Genomic DNA, 17,266 nt, shown 5'->3' with positions numbered 1-17,266 from the left:
ATAGCTATAACAGTAAATCTAACTAGTGTAAAATCCTGCCGGTTCCACATGCAAACTCTGAAAGGAATGCATTTAAAGCATTTGTTGTAAGTAACTTAAGTTATTGAAATAACAAAAACTTACTTTTAAAATCTTAAGTCATTCTACAGTGGTGCAATATATCACAAAAATCCTGCAATATTGGCATGGTTATTTCAAGAAGATAACTATATCTCAACAATAATTTCTCCTTCTGATAAAAATGTACAGTACAGGTAAATGTAAAAAGAAAATTATTAATGATTTTAAGTTACAGTTATTGAATATAGCATAATTTCTTTCTTATAAGCCAGTTAAAATGAAAACAACCAGACTTTTTTTAATCTAACATTTTGGTATCATCATGTTTTTCTCATATCTTGCAGCCCTATTTCTTTCCAGTATTATTTATACTTGATTACAGATTTGTAGTGCCTCTGTAGTACAGGCTGTGGTTTATCATTGTTGACCATTGTCCTTATATCATCTTTGTTTTGCTTCATCCCAGCTGCTCTGCCTCCTCGGGCCGGACCACTGATGCTGTAGATCTTTTGAAGCGCACATAGGGAGGGTCTGCATCCAACGACCCCCATGACCCCACACCCCACTTCCCCTCCCCTCACCGGAGTTCAAGTTTAGACAATGCATCACTGAGATATTCACTCACTGTAGTCTCATAAAGGCTTGAGAAGAGCAGATGTAGTAGACAGGAAGCTCACATGACACCGCACATAACAGCTGAGGTGAGAGGTAGCAGTTTGAGTGCAAAGAACAAGTTATTCAGGCAATTTGACAACACACAAGAAGAGGTGAGGTGGAAAATACATGAGATTTTAGAGACTGTAGTTTTGGTTTGATTGTTTAGTCTTTGCAGATACAGACAATGATTATAGTAATTAGGTGGAAAACATTATTCCAAGCTTAACTGAGAAAGTTACACAGTGCACCTTTAACCAAGTAAACACTTTGATAAAGGCGCACTGTGTAACTTTTTTGATAGATAGTCCAGAATGTTGCAAAGTACAGCATCAGCCTTATGTATCTTGCATTTATACAATGATGGGTGTGTTTGTGTTCAAAAATATACTGAAAACCATGTGTTTTTTCAGTGAGCGGGGTTGGTTCTCCCTAGATCTAACCTGTAACTTTGCGTGGAAGCATCATCTGCTTTTCTCCATGGATGTGGACAAGTTTAATGCCATACTGTGGAACTTTCAAGGCCAAGCAAAGATATCTCCATGAACACAAGCCAACTGTGGTCCCTCCAACAGAAAATTACATAGTGTATCTTATTTAATTATTTTTAGATTAAGGTTCATCTAGATTAAAGTTTGATGCATTGTTATTTTAGGATACAATTTAAATAAATTCATGGGTAATTGGACTATGGTACAAGAAAACAGTTGTATAATATTTTACTGTGAGTAGAGCTATTACACTGTTTAATTACATTAACTACCCCGTAACTAAATAAAACTTGCTCTAAGCTAAATCTGCTGTATTTTAAACTATAACAATTCCTTGAACTTGATCATAGGTGGACATAAGTGGTAGCTGTACGGAGAGTGACCCCTGGCTGAGTGTGCCCTCTCGTCCTGGATAGGCACTGGTTGTGTATCAGACCAGGACCGAGGGCACAGGGAAACAAAGAGGATTGAATTAAGCTGAAGAAGGCTGCTCTGTGAGGCTGCTGCTCCTGACTCATAGAATCAGGACATGGGTTCAACTCTGCCAGACATTCCTCAAATACTTCTGTGGCATAAAGACTGAAAAAATACCCAGGAAACAGTAGTCTATATGGTCCAGTAGAACAGTGCAGTTGGCTGAGAGTGCAAAAACATATTTTTAAAGTTATTTGTCATTCATCACCGTCTTCAAAAGCCTAACTAGATTGTGATCAAAAGTTAGAAATAAGACATCAGACTCCACATGGTATCTCTTATCTAATACAATGTAGTTTATTAGGTAACCACAGATGTTTATCTTTCTAGAGAAAGATAGGGATCAGTCTTAACAAACATAGTTATGCTTTAATCTACTTGTGATAATCAAATGTTGGCATGTTTATACTGGTTTAATTTGATGGGGAGAACGCAGCAGAAATAATCAAAGCTACAAAAAACAAAAACTTTTTCACCTTTAAAATAAACAAAAAAAAAGCATATTTTGTCTTTGTTGCAGAATTTTAGGAAGTGAAATTTTATTATCCTAAAATAGTGCTAGTGCAGTAAAAATTCAAATCAGTAATTAGCTTTCATTCATTCTTTGCTCTTTCTTTTAGCACTGTTTTCAGTTCTTATAAAGCTTTTGTTTAATACTTTTAAAGTCTTTTCCATGCTCTACTCCAAAATTTGTGCACCCTGCCATGTTTATTTTTCACTGGTTGAGGCTGATTCGTTTCTCTGATGATAATGTTGTCAGTCTCCTGCAAATTCAGTTTAAGTCAGAAAGTATCAGAGGATAGAACAGGACTAAGAAAAGAGTTTGGGCAGCCTGGCAAATAACATATGTCAATCTTAACAGAGCTCAAAGGCTTTGTACAAAGAAATGAGCAAGATTGGGGGTGCAGATGTAAACTTCAGAGATAGAGAGCTAAACGTGTGGCTCCACTGGGCCCACAGAGGAATGCAGAGTTGTCTGTGATAAGAGTGAGGTCTCTGTGCAGCCTGAACATGCCACTGTAGCTGGAACCACTTCTGATCTAATGATATTCACTTTCTCTTTGTACAGTGTCCAAAGCACAGACCAAGGAAAGGAGAACACAAAGCTCAACTTCAAAACTTTAAAAATACTGTACCTTTTGAAGATACCATTTTCACTATATAATTAAACAATTATTATTTTAGTGCATTTTTTGATAGCTTATTTTGTGTGCTTGTGTGTTTGTTTGTTTGTTTTTTCATGGCTGATTCACAGTCTTTGTTTAACAGTCCTATATTATGCAACATTAACTCATGTGAGCTTTAAGCCATGTTATAATGTTATTACCTTCTCAAAAATATGCCTGGAGTTGTGTTTTGTTTCACTCAGACATATTTGAGTAACCCTTTGTTATTAGTTTGTCTACATCTCCAAAGCTCAAAATGCTCTATTTCACCTTGTGACATCATGAAGCAGGAGTTTTCAAGTTAACAGCCAGCTTTAGTTCAGTTGAGATTGGCAATTATAGGACTGAAATTATTCAAATGATTTAACTGAATGTGTATGGAGTTTAAAAACACAGAGAAGCACTTCCTGTATTTCCACACAATATCACAAAATGGAACGGAGTGTTTTCAGTTTGAGAGAAGCTTAAATATCCAGGGTAGGTTTGGGCGGTATACAAATTTTGATACCGTTAAACCTTCTCGGGATTTTACCGGGGTATACAGTATTACCTTATTACCAAAATGTTTTAGTACGACTTTAGTAAACTACGAAGCCGCACCACTCCAACGCGATAGAAGCACAGAACAGACTCACCCTCAGCCTCACATCCTCTGTCGCAGAAAGAACACATATAATCCACTGAGTCATGTCCTTTAGTCTGACAGAAGCTGACCGAACACCGCATAAGGAACGAGCAGTTTTTATCAGCGCTTTATAGTTTATGCAAATGAGCCATGTGGTTTTAAGTTTTGTTTTCTGTAAAATGTAAACAAATGTGCACCTGAAGCCAAAAAGCTGCCAAATTGCAGAAGTACTAGCATTTTTTTCAATTTTTTTTTTTTTTGGGGGGGGGGTTACCAACTCGCTTGCGGCCTAACTTGCCATCTTGTCTTGACATCGGAACAAAACTAATCGAACGTCATCTTCTAAATTGTGATAGCATTAAATTGAAAATACAACCACACATTCATTTGTGCTGACCAAACAAATGTAGGTATCAATAGATTATAATATTGTGTTAGGTTCTTATGTGTTGCAGATTTTTTTTAATGACGGTAATGAAACTGATACTGTTGCTACTTTTTGATACGCGGGATACCGTAATACCGTATTACCGTCCAGCCCTAATCCAGGGTTTGTCTGAGTGAAACAAAACACAACTCCAGGTATGTTTGTGATGAGGAAACAACATTATAACATAGATCAGAAAATGGCGTAATATGTCTCTTGAATATCAACATATCTATAGTAGTGCCATAATTTACTGTATATATTAGTCTATTATGTGGTTGTAGATTTCACATTGGATATTGAATTTTCTGAACATGTGGAAGTGGAAGTGCTTCTAGCCATCTCATGAGAACACTGTGATGGAAACTCTAGCTGCCATTTATAGGCAAAGCTAATAAATTACAGAAAATGAGTGAAATCCTGCCCTAATCTACAATAATAATAATGAAATAAAGTAGAACCATGTTTGTCATAGGACCTGTATCAGTGCTGACCATGGCTGCCAAGTTTAGCCCACATGGATAGGTAACACAGAGTTCACCAATAATCCAGGGATAGCTCCGTGCTGTTGGGGTCAGCAGTGTGAAAAATCTTAGCAAAATATGGCCCTTGGTTAGAACATCAGCCCCGAGCTATCTGAAATATATCTGTTTTTCCTTAGACAGTGCAAGATATCAACTCACAATGTACTGAAATCCAATTAAGGTTTGTGAGGCAGTGTTTGGTAAGTTTAATATATGTTTGGCGAATACTTAGTAACCAAGAGTAACCGATAGCAAGCATATATTTTTCATTATTTTCTTTGTATTAAAAGTGCTCTACCCTTCCCATTTACCCTGTCTTCTCAACAGCTCATGTACACTGGATATGATATATTGTAACACCAAACCTTTTTCCTTCAGCTGATGAACGCTCTAAGGACCTATATTACCATCAGAGTAGACTCTTGTGGGCTTTAAGTCAGGCTATTATGCTTTTACCTCATCAAAAACATACCTTATATTTTGTTTCATTCACAAGTGTTTGAGTTACCCTTTGTTATTAGTCTGTCTACATCTCCAAAGCCATGTCATAAAGTGGTAATTTTCAAGTTGTCTTTTACCTTTTGTTCAGTAGAAATAGGCAATTTTTGGGCTGAAATCATCCAAATTATTGTTTGAGAGAAGAATTCAGCCTAAATATGCCAGGTTTGTGTATTAAACATGTGTCCATGAAACAAAACATAACTGCAGGTGTAGCGTAATATGGGCCCTTTAATATCCACACCGCATAATCACTTAACAGCTAAATTAAAACATGCAGTAATTTGAAAATAAGGTCCCAATAGAAATTCTGCAGTTTGTCATCAAGGTCTTTTCAGTGACAGATGCTGCTGAGTTGACGTTTCATTTAGACTTGTCAGCAGTTGCGTTTCTTACACCAGCATATTTATCAAACTGCACTGTAAGCCCAGTGATTAGCAAGTGAAATCTGAGGGCACATCTGGTCGCACTTGTAACCCCAACTTTTTACCTCTAGAATAATTGAAACATTATTCTCAACAATTTGCACTGTCCTTATGCGTTGAATTAAGACTTGAAGCTAGTGTGACAGTGCTCTGACCCTCTTAGCGCTAACACAAGCCAAATGTTATCAGAGGAGAAGCGGAGGTGGAAACAGGGCCTGGCCACAATGACCCCCCGCTAACCTTACACAAATTTGTGAGTGACCCCGGTTTACCTCAGCGCTGGGGTCAGGAGGACGTGGGGACCAGTTGGGTCAAAGGTCACTCTCTCTTGATTTCCCCCTGCAATTTAGAGGAGACAGCCAAGTCGTGGTGGTGTAGGTCATTTTACCAATAATGAAATGCCAAATCAATTAACCTGTTGTGCAACCTAACGAATGATTGCAACTGATAATTTGTTCACGTACAAATGTTGATTCAAAGGTATTTTAGATCTGTTTAGATGTATAAATATTTGGATATATGAATTAGATTTTTACCTCTGATGATTTACTACTTAATCTGGGAACATTTATTTGTCAATTCACATAAGACATGGCTTGACATACCCTAACGACTTACGAAATATTCCTGTTTTAAGTCTTTTTTTTATAAACTGTACTGTAATACACTAAAACACACACCTACTGTCTTCATAAAACATTTTATAGATCTAAGAAAGAGCCTTGTGAGTCACTATATGACACTTCTCCATCTGAAAGAGCTGTTCTAAAGCTAAGAAGATAGTGACCAAAAAACATGCATGTGAATACTACTGATGTGCCAAAGGGTTTGTGAGACCAAGGATCAGATGTACTTTCTACTTTCAAGGTTTGAAAATCAGGTATTCCAGCTTTAAAGGGTCCATGTTGTGCTCATCAAAAACATACCTGGAGCTGTGTTTTGTTTCATTCACACATGTTTAACTCATAACATAACAAACTCTGCATATTTAGGCTCTTCTCTTATACAGAAAACACTTTGTCCTACTTTGGTAATACAAGAAATGCTCCACTTTGTTTTTAAACTCCATACACTTTCACTAGAGTCATTTGGATAATTTCAACCCTGGAATTTCCAATCTCTACTGACCTAAAAGTTAAAGGTAGGTTAACTTGAGATGATGGAACAGAGATTTGATGAGGTAATTGCATTATAATATGACTTTGAGCTCACAAGAATCCATTTTTGTGTAATACAGGACCTTTAAGAGATTGTAATTTGACAAGTAGCAAAATCAAAACTTTTCAGTCATTGAGCAACCAAATAAATCTGACTATGACTATGCACATTAGTAAAAAAACAAAAAAAACAACAACAAAAAAACAAACTTGTAAGAGATTCTGGGTGGTCATCAATCTCACACTTAATGCAACTGTAAAAAATACCACTTTGAATTGACGTTCCCTTGAGCTGAAAACTAAAGCCTTAATAAGCTGCATGAAGATAGCATCACATTTAACTCTGCTCTCCTTGGACCTAACCACCCTGAGGCTCCATTTGGGCCACCCTGGTCTCTTCCGGTTGGGCCACTCCTCTCTGTGAGTGTAGGGGACTGCTGGATCTCTGAGGAGTCTGGCAGGGCAGCAGTGAGTTGGCATGACTGAACCCGAGCTTGGGGGGAGTGTATCCTGATTTGATGTTATCGGGCGTCCTGGTTGGTCAGAGTTGAAGGCTTGGGGGTTGTCCTCTAGAATGTGGTAGAAGTAGTAGAAGATAATTGTTTCCTTGGCTTCTTTTCAAGGCCTGGTGGGCAGCAGGAGTTCACTGTCATCATGATCAAAGTTGTTAGCAAGAATTGAATCCTATAGGGAACAAACATGGCTGGTGATGAGGACAGTCTGGTTATTTTGTGGGTTTTGTTTCAGTGGTCATAAGATTGAGATTGAGTTTTTTGTTGAAAATTGTACTGTTCATTCTTTAGCCTGGATCTATGAACAGGTCATGGTCAGATCTGGGGCCACTGGGAGCACTGAAAACAATAATAAAAAATGCAATGGTTACTCTGGATTCTAAATAGTGTGCCGCTGGGACTGTTGCGGTCACTCAATTTAGCTAATGGGCAATTTTTGTTTGGTCTCGGTTTAGTCCTGATGTAGACTTGGTTTGGTGCATTTCTAGTGCTGATTTAGTTCAAGTTTAGTACTGGAGATCTAGTTCTTGAGTTTTAGTCCCCAATTTGACAAGTTTTTATTAAATTACTCAAGGTCGAGATTCAGTCATTTCTAATTGTCAGTGATATCTGGGTCTTTTTATGTTTGGAAAATGAATATTGAAAGCAATTTTTATTTGCTAAAATTGAACTGAAAAACAGAAATGGTTGTTTATTTATTTTTGTCGTATTGCCCAGTCCTAGTTAAAATGTTTAAATACAAACATTTTGGAAAATATACAAGATTTTCAACACCTACAAATGCACTTTAAATATTTATACTGTTTTTGGGAGGTGAGTGACTTGGCATTTAAGTTTACTTTACAGAAATGAAAATGAAGGTCAGGACATACAGCCCAGAGCTCTGAGTCCCATGCTGCTTCAGTGGCAGACTTGTGTGATTGACAGCCATGGTGTGAACACAGGCGCCAAGGCACGGCTCAAATATGCAACAGTTTCTCTGCCTGTCGCCACACTCCTCCCCTCAAGTGTCCACATGTCTTCGAACCATAAACCAGCGGACATTACTGTAAACACAATGTATAGAAGCGACAGGCACCAGCTGAAAGAATGAATAAACCAAGTATACATTGAAGTGTTTATGGTACATGGACATAGGGCACGTAGACAGAGACATACAGTAGACAAATACTTACACCCACTGGACACCTGCTTCCACTTACACAACATACCCGTATCCACTTGCTTGAACCAATAAACATTGAGTGAATTATCGTGCTCTGGAAAGTGAAAGCAATTGTACAGTGGAAAAATGCTCCTGAGTTTTTTATTTTTCTTAGCTTTGGCATTTCTCAGTGTTCTGCTCAGTCTATTATCGATACCTGTTATATGTAAAAGGAATTGTGTACCCTTAAACATTTTGGAGGGTACCAATACTTGAACAGTACCATGCATTTTGGTAACATTTTCTGTATTAATCATCATCTAGATTCATAATGTATGAACAACATCCAGTAACTGTTCATAGTGCTCTCCCAGCACACTTGCTTGTCTCCATGGAAATATTATTGTGTTGTCTGTAATGTTCCACAGTATATAGATTAAACCTATCTACATGTATCTCAGTGGGGTGGAGACAAGCAGGTTACAGCACTACTGTTTTTGTTGTTGTTTTTGTTTTTACCAGTTCTAACTTAACTTTGTTTTTGAAATGCAGTGCTCATTCAACACTATTTAGGGCCTGTCCTCACGACAGTGTTTTTTGGTCGAAACGGTGAAGTTTGTATTTGTTTTGGACTTTCGTCCACACGGAGCCGGCGTTTTGGTTGGGCAAAAACTGTGGTTTTGAGAATGGGTTCCAGAGTGGAGAAATCTGAGAACACCGGCGTTGCATTGTCGTGTGGACAAGCAAACTGCAGCTTTTGGAAAACAATGACATTGCGACCCAGTCATAACCAGGGTTTCCAAAAATGGCCATCCATTCAAGTCAATGGGCCAAGCTCAATGGTGCATGATTCCAGCTCAGTGGTGCATGAGTCCAATCAAACAACTTGTAAAGATGTTAAGAAACTGTCCAGGAAGGTGCAGGAGCTGTCTTCTGAACCCTCCACAGCACGAGAGGAGGTCAAAAGGTCACAGCGATTCAGCCGCCCAAAAGCGGCTGTAGTGGAGGAGCAGAGCAGGGGGCCCAGGCGTCAACAGCGCTAAGTACCTCCAAGCATTTATATATATATATATATATATATATATATATATATATATATATATATATATATATATATATATATATATATTTTTTTTTTTTTATTAAATGTGTGCTTTGGCCTTTTTTTTTGTACTTATGAATGTTTATTGATTTTTTTTTTCCCCATTGTTTAATTCACAAGCCAGCTACATGGCATACTGCAGTGGCATGTTTTTTATGCCAAAATGTGTTAAGTGAATGTGCAAAAAATAATATAATACATGATAAAAGAAAGCTCTAAACTTTGATTTATTGCCTGTTGGAATCAAATATAATGAGAGAGAGAGAGAAGTAGGGCTCAACCATATATCTTAAACATATTGATATTGCAAATAATCAATAATGACAAAAATAAAAATACAATACAAAGTTCTCCACATGAAAAGAAATGAGAGTTTAGAAAGTAGATGCAAAAATGGCAGATTTTATTGACAATTTCCTTATTGTGTACTCCTTTAACCCAGTTTGGTCTTGGTATAAGTTTTAATTTTGCTTAACTTATTAAGTCAAAAAATGTAAGTACCGGTATTGCTATGATATAGTTTTCTCATATCATGCGGCCCTTATAAAATGTATCAGACTACATTGCATTCAAGTGTATTCTATGTGAGGCTGCATTATAGTTTAGTGGTCATATATAATACGTTATATAATATGCGGCCCTCAACCAATGCTGATTTTATAACTTTGGCCCCTGCTCCAATTGAGTTTGAGACCCTTGTTTTACACTATTTAGCCTGGCACATCAGTCACATACACTGTAGCCCTTCCTGACCAGCATTAAGCTAATATTTAACATCGTGATAATAAGTTAAAACATTATTAGTCACATTTAGAAACACATTTTTAGCAGGACAGGGAGGAGTTTTGGATCGACAAGTGTTTCCCTCAGGACAACGTCTGTGCACCTAAACTACACAGCAACAGTCAGTATGCAGTGATGGCCTCTTTAAGTTAAATAAAACAATCATTTCCTCCACAAACAACTAAATCCTAAACTAAGTCTTATTCTGCATATGAACTGCTAACCCTGAGCAGATTAATAAAACATTAATCACAAACCTAGATATTTCACAAATCATGACATTTGAAAAGTCTGACTCACCAGCCCGTATGCTGTGCTTCGCTTGTGTGTGATGTCGGTCACATAGGCAAATACGCCAGACATGGGGATGACAGCAAAGTACCACCTAGAGGGAAAAGGACATTTAAATTCAAAGATGTACTAGGTAATCTTTTCTGAAAGGTTTATCATATGCTTGTCATTCACTGTGAAGAGTTTATTGCTTTGCCTGAAATGTTCCACACTATGGCATTAAGTTTGTCTAGCTTGCATGGAAAAGAAACTTTGTACTTGTAAAACTTGTCTCCACTATTGATTTAGCTTGGGGTGAAACGCTGGCAATCAGATCTGCTCCTAAAGCTAGTGGGAGTGACCTTTGGGAAAATGGCTCCCAGTTTGTCTGTTATTAATGTTCATATCTCAGGTGTGACCTGCAACTTGGCTTGTCTCCATGAAGATAGATAAGTTTAACATGGCTGCAGCCCCCGAACTAGCCTCCGCGGACCACAAGACCGTTGCCAAAATGGGACAGGTGTCCCTTACGGAGCCGCTCCCGTCGCCCAGCAACTGAGACACCCTGCTACCGCTAATGCTAACAATGCACACCACTCAGATTACGCACGCATATTAAGTTACACAGTAACAAAGATTACGCACGGGTAATTAAACCATTGGATTTTGAGACCAAGTTGTTCTAATAATTCTCATCCAAATCTTATGGCTAAAAACGAAAACTTATGTTTAACTTTTGCAAAACAAAACAGCTATATTTCTGGGATACATCTAAACTAGGCTAAATTAAGTTTAAAATAACTGTGATGGGATATACATTATTAAATATCATTACCATTGTTAACAGCACCACATATAGGTGTGGCATATGTATCATTTTCACTCAGTGCTCCATTGTTGTCTGGACGTGAATATTTATTGATCCGACACGTGTGTGGACGCGAGTTGTTTTTTTTTTTCAAAAAAAGAAAAGAAAAAAAAAAAGAAATCTAGTAGCGTTGTTATGTGGACGTAGCCTAATGACAGCTCCTCCTTACTTTTATTTCCACTATTAAATGTGTCCTAATTTGTATCTTTACCCCATTACTGCACTGAGTTCAGAGATACCTTTCTTTGTCTGAACTGTAAACAACAAACTGGTTTATAAACTGTCTTATATTTTTTGTGATTTATTGTTCATCTGTCCTAACAATATGTCCCTGCCTGAATGTGACTTTTGCAGGGGATTAGCAACAGCCCCAGCTAACTTAATATAAATACACCACGATCAATCAACCCTTATTTTGCAATGTCAGCCACAAAATCTCATTATTTATGTCCTTGTTTACATAAAGTGAACCACAATTTCTCAAATGAATGCAAACTCGCTCTCATTTGCGACCAAAGCCAGAGGTTAAGTGGTGACAGAAATGCATGAGCAGAAGGACAAGAACAAGCTATTCTTTGCATAATAGGCTTAGAATTAAAAGGTATCCGCTGTGATCCTTTGTACTTGCCGTAGCTAATGGGGACAGGGCTGTGAGGTGTTTGCAAACAGCAGTCTCCAGACCCTAACCTGAAGGATGCATTAACTTTGCCTGGATAATCCTTATGCCTCAGAGAATATACGAGGATTAAGATTTTTAACCCTCGGAGAAAGAGAGAGGGCAGTAGGCCAGTGCTTCTCTGCAGGAGCTGCCTGTCCCATTGTCCAGGGACAGGGGCCAGCTGTCAGGGTCCTGGGGATGAGTCGATGAATGAGGAGCCTTGAAGAGTGGTCTGTGTTTACCCAAAGAGCCCTCGTGTTTAAATCATGACTTTGGAGGAGAGCATATAATCTTACGCTGCAAAACAATCTGCAAAGGTTGGGTAATATATCAAGAGACTCTGGGCTCACAAGTCAGAGAAATTTACTGTTTGTTTGTAGGGGCCCAAAGCTTCTGTTTAAAAGAGACACTCAATATTAGGGAGTCTGTCCGGATATACACACAAAACACATTTGAAGCTAGTCAGAAGTAGCCAAAAATCATGTTAACTTTTTTGTAAAGTGATAGAAATATATAGAAAGTTATTAGAAAGATTGTAAATAGAAAGTAAAACAAATTGTCTCCATTGAGATAGATAAGTCTTGCCATGCTATATATCAGTTGTCTGCCATTACAGCCACACAGTTTCCATTTTCCATTTGTAGAAACTAGGGATGCAACAAATATTGTGATGTGTGTAGCTGAAAAAAAACAACAGAGAATTACATAGACCATGATCCGTTGCTCCATTTCAGTGTAGATTACAAGAAGAAATAACAGTTCTAAGCACTTTTAAGACTTAGTTTTTTGGATCAAGTCTTGTAAAGGCATTTTACAAGGAAAAAGTAGCATATTAAGAGCCTCCACAAAATATCGCAATAAATATCGTACCATGAGGTTTATACTATGACAATATTGTATCGTGAGACTTGGATATCGTTACACCCCTAGTAAAAATGCAAGGCTGTTAAAGGCACATGTTTTTCAGTGCAATAAAAACATCCAGGCTTTAAGGGTGACATTGCAAATGTAGGTTTGCTGACAGCTAAAAGCACTTTAAGCTGCAGGATACTTGCAAAGATTCTGTTTTTTTACCATATTAGTTTGTTAATGAAACTTGCCAATACTCAATATACTGAGAAGAAGATAACATGAGAGTCCTAAACAGTTGTAAGATTAATCACAATTGTACAGAAATTGAAGTTGAAATTCTCACAATTTACAAATGCCTTTTTTCAAACTCATTCCGCCCTATACAGTACTGTGCTCTTATTCATTCAAATCTTGTTCCCTAACTGTAGGTGGTCTTCAGTTCACACCTGTCTCTGAGTCCTGATCCTTTTAGCTGCACCTCTGCTCTGTCACTCACTTGAAGACCATGTCCAAACAGCACTTCCACATCACACACCGACACACACACACAGGTCTTTTGGAGTTATATGAGGTGTGACCTGTAGGGGGCTGCACTGAGTGATAACTGATCAAAGAGGCTGATAAGGGTGTGGGGTCACCTGTTTGTGCCACCCTCATCTCTTCTTTATATTCCACATAGCTCCCCTATCAAACTGTATGGTGTGGACTTTTCGCTGTCAGTCTCTTCAGTTCAACACAAAGCCAAGAAAGCACCACCAACATCAATAGGGGTAAGTGATGACTAAAAGGAAAATCGTGGGTATTTTTCTTTCTGGATTATCCCAACTTGTGGGTTTCAGGTTGTAGAATGTGATGATGTCTTAGTCCCTAAAGAGCCACTTTTCCCTATTGTTAGTACTGTATTTTCCTGTGACACATCCAAAATGTAAATTCACAAAAGTTGAATTTCTAGTTGTTCTAACTTTGTTGTGAACCTTTTTCACAACGTCCAGAAGGGTTAGCGTCACTTACATTAATACTTTTTTATGGCAAAATATCTATGGCAAAATACCTGTGGAAATGTCTCTTGTAACACAATGCAGCACAACACCAAATCTTCATCTTTGTGGATCTTGTTGGATGAAGATTTGGTGATGGGATAGGCAGATTTATGAAGCTAGTGGAAAATATGTGATATGTGAGATTTCCACAGATATTTTGCCATAGAAAAGCATTGACGTACGTGACTTTTACCCTACATCGCGGCACTTCCGGCCATCGTGAAAAAGGTCTATTAGAACAAACAATACTCATATGATAATTTTTGCAATCCATCAGAAATATGTATATAAATGTCTGGGTTGAGTTTCAAGTGATGCATAAAAGAGCCAAAATCAAACTTTTTGATTAGATGTATGTCTAAAGGTGCAATGTGCAACTTTTCTGGTGGAGAGGCCATCAAATGCTTTTCTCCATGGAGATGTTATTGCTTTGTCTGGAATGTTTCACAGTATGGTATTTGGAGATGAAACCAGACCAAGTTACAGATCAGATTTGTCGAGACAAACCTGCTCCCAGTCAGAATGCCTGATTTTCTAGGTATTTTTGAGCTATAAAACCACCGGTTATTTAATAAATGTAAGTTAGATCTGTTTAATGTCATAGTTTGGAACATTTCAGGCAGAGAAAAGCATCTAACAGACTCTCCAATAGAAAATTTACATAATGCACTTTTAAACTTTTTTTTAGATCCTTTTGATAGTTCGGCAACTCTAGACAATATCCTCGATTATTATTTTGCATACATCCCAAACAGTTATTCCAACAGTATACGATATATTGCCCACTTTTAACACCAAAACACTGAAATTTCTCATGCAAATCCTGTTACCTCCACACTGCAATCATCACCGACCATCACGAAAATCACTATGACAGCACTGCAGATTACAGTATAGTCTGTGTGGGATAGCGACCACAATGATGCAACTTTGGTTTGATGTAGTCGACTCAGCCATGGCTAAAACTCCATGAGTGACAGAAAAAGGGAGGAACAGCCAAAGAAGACCAGCTGGTTTTTCATTGCAGTTACTGTAAAACTGTGACGATGATCGTGACTCGTCTTGACCTGGAAGTCATATTGGCTGTCAACACCTCCCCAGAATGAGAAAGATCACCCTTTTTATCTATTAGTGATGAGTTTGTGTGAGATTGGCGCACGTCGAGAGCGTTGTTTGCCTGCAGGGGCGAGTTTAAGCTGATTCTACACGTTTCCATGTCATGTTGATTTGACATGTATATTATCATTCCATTACGAAGGCAGTAAATGTCCAAATGCCTTATTAAAATGACTGGAAAGAGCCTGAAGAAATGTTAGTGATAGCTGTATGATGGTTAACCATGATAGCCTGCTCTCCTCCTCCTAACCACTGTTTCCTATAGTGCAAGTTGCTCCATTTGTCTCTGTAGATCAAATGTCCTTGTTGGGCTTCCATATAAGGTCTTAACCAAGAGCCTTGAGAGCGCTCTACCAGCTCAGTCCTTTTATTTACACAGACCAGCACTGGAAAGTCTATCTCCACTACTATCACACTTTCACCATCAGCAGCGTCTGTATCAAAACATATCTCAAGTCTGATTGTAAGAACTTAAAAATAATAGTCATTAGAATTTTAGAAGCAAAAATACATTCAATTTAATCTAAACAAACAAAAAGAAGTAAAAAAAAATAATCTTTTCAGAGGTTTTAACCATGGTGTAGTTGTTTCCCCTTCTCATTTGCGCTCCCAAAGTTGTATTTGGAGTTATTTGTGCATGTTTGAGTAATCTTTAACTGTTTATTTTCAAGACACCACCGGCATACACCCACTGCTCTGTTCTTACTTCATTCTTCAGTTTTATTTTCTTAGACAATGACACATGTAGGATTCAGTGTTGGGTAGTCATTATGGTGCAAATGGGAAAAAAACAGTATTAGATAGCGTGATCCCCAGCTATCTAGGAGATGCCAATGGCTACTTGTTTTTTTGTTATGGTGATGTTTACGGTGACATCAGCTCCCATTGGGCATTGCCAGTTTTTGTTTTATTAAGTCATTTTAGCTCAATATTGTCATTTAAATGTCAAGTGTCATAGATTATAACTATATAGCAGACACTTGATTTGGGAGGAGTGGTGATCTTTTAGAAAATGTCAATGTTTTGGTCATTGTTAATAATTGTAATCATAACCTAATAATCTAATCACCACTAATAATGTCACATTAGATTTGCAGAATTTTGTCAAAACAATGTCAGGAAGCAAGTCTAATACGTAATTGATTGAACAATAGCTACACAACTGCTTAGATAAATTCAGATTACCGTTTCTTTTATCCAAGATTGTCTTCTATAATGAAAAAATATATGATAATGTGAGACAATTAGCACATGATTTTGAGTCTAAGTGGAAGCATTGACCTCTCTACTAGTAAAGCAGTCTGGGCACCTCACTGAGACAGAACAAGTGCCCTATGTACTTCAGTGCTTCTATTTTTGTACACTACTTCACCTTTTTACCTTTCTTTGTTCATAGTCTTTCTTGAAAACCTGTTTAAGACTTTTGCATGGTACAGTATCATGTATGGGTTACCTGAATGTGTTTTCTTTACCATTAAAAGGGGTCATAAATGTATAGTATGTGGGGGCTGAGTCTGTAACAACATATAAAATAATAAAAAGTCCAGCATTTGGCCAAAGAAAACATTACGATTTCCATTTAACCTGAATCTGCGTGACCAATCTAATCTTATATCCTCTAAATTCAAGCTCATTATAATGGAGAACTCAACACTGTGTGGCTATAGCAGGGGCAATGGCGCTTATTATCGCATGTGAACCGAGAATTTCCTTCGCTAGAGGGCTGTTAACCTGATTTTAGGGTTAATCTGTCTGGAAAATGGTAATATAGTTTTTTTTTTCTTGTTCCTCCATGTGACTGCTTAAGTAAACAGATATTCAGAGAGGACCTTGTATGAACAGTGCCCACATTGAGAAGGCTCCCCTAGTCCCTCCTGCAACACCTCAGCAACGCAACATGAATATTTCTTAAAATAGTTTTTCACATTCTGTGTTTTTCTCCATTCCTCTTCACACGATTTTACATCTTTGGCAGACGCCGTTCTTAAAGGTGTACATGTGCATATTTATTGGGAAAACCACTAATGGAAGTCAAAGTTAGCAGGATTGTGGGAATGCTGATTGAGTCATTTGCCAAGCTTTTACTTTTTAATTATGGCAGGTTCCAGTCGAGGCCCAGCCAATTAAAAATGATGTATGGTTTTATGTGAAGTTAAGTGCAGGCTCACAGGAAACCCCCATCCATCAAGCTAACAACACATTCATTTAGTATTTAGCCTGTGGAGCGCAGGGTCCTGACTGCCTCATGGACCTGCCAGGTTGAGACACAAACACAAAATATTATTGGAAGTTTCTTGTTTTAAGAGCTCAGATCAGTTTCCTTTTAGTCAAGAAAATGTAGATTTGATACTTTTGTAACCTCCTCTATAGCATCAATAATTATTTGTTCCATTACCTCCCCCTTGTGATGGGAGTTAGTA

The sequence above is a fragment of the Boleophthalmus pectinirostris genome, unplaced genomic scaffold, assembly GCF_026225935.1.
Source record: "Boleophthalmus pectinirostris isolate CB_2022bp ecotype Guang Dong unplaced genomic scaffold, ASM2622593v1 HiC_scaffold_2, whole genome shotgun sequence".
In the NCBI taxonomy this organism is placed as follows: domain Eukaryota; kingdom Metazoa; phylum Chordata; class Actinopteri; order Gobiiformes; family Gobiidae; genus Boleophthalmus; species Boleophthalmus pectinirostris.
Note: the sequence above shows the minus strand (reverse complement) of the source record.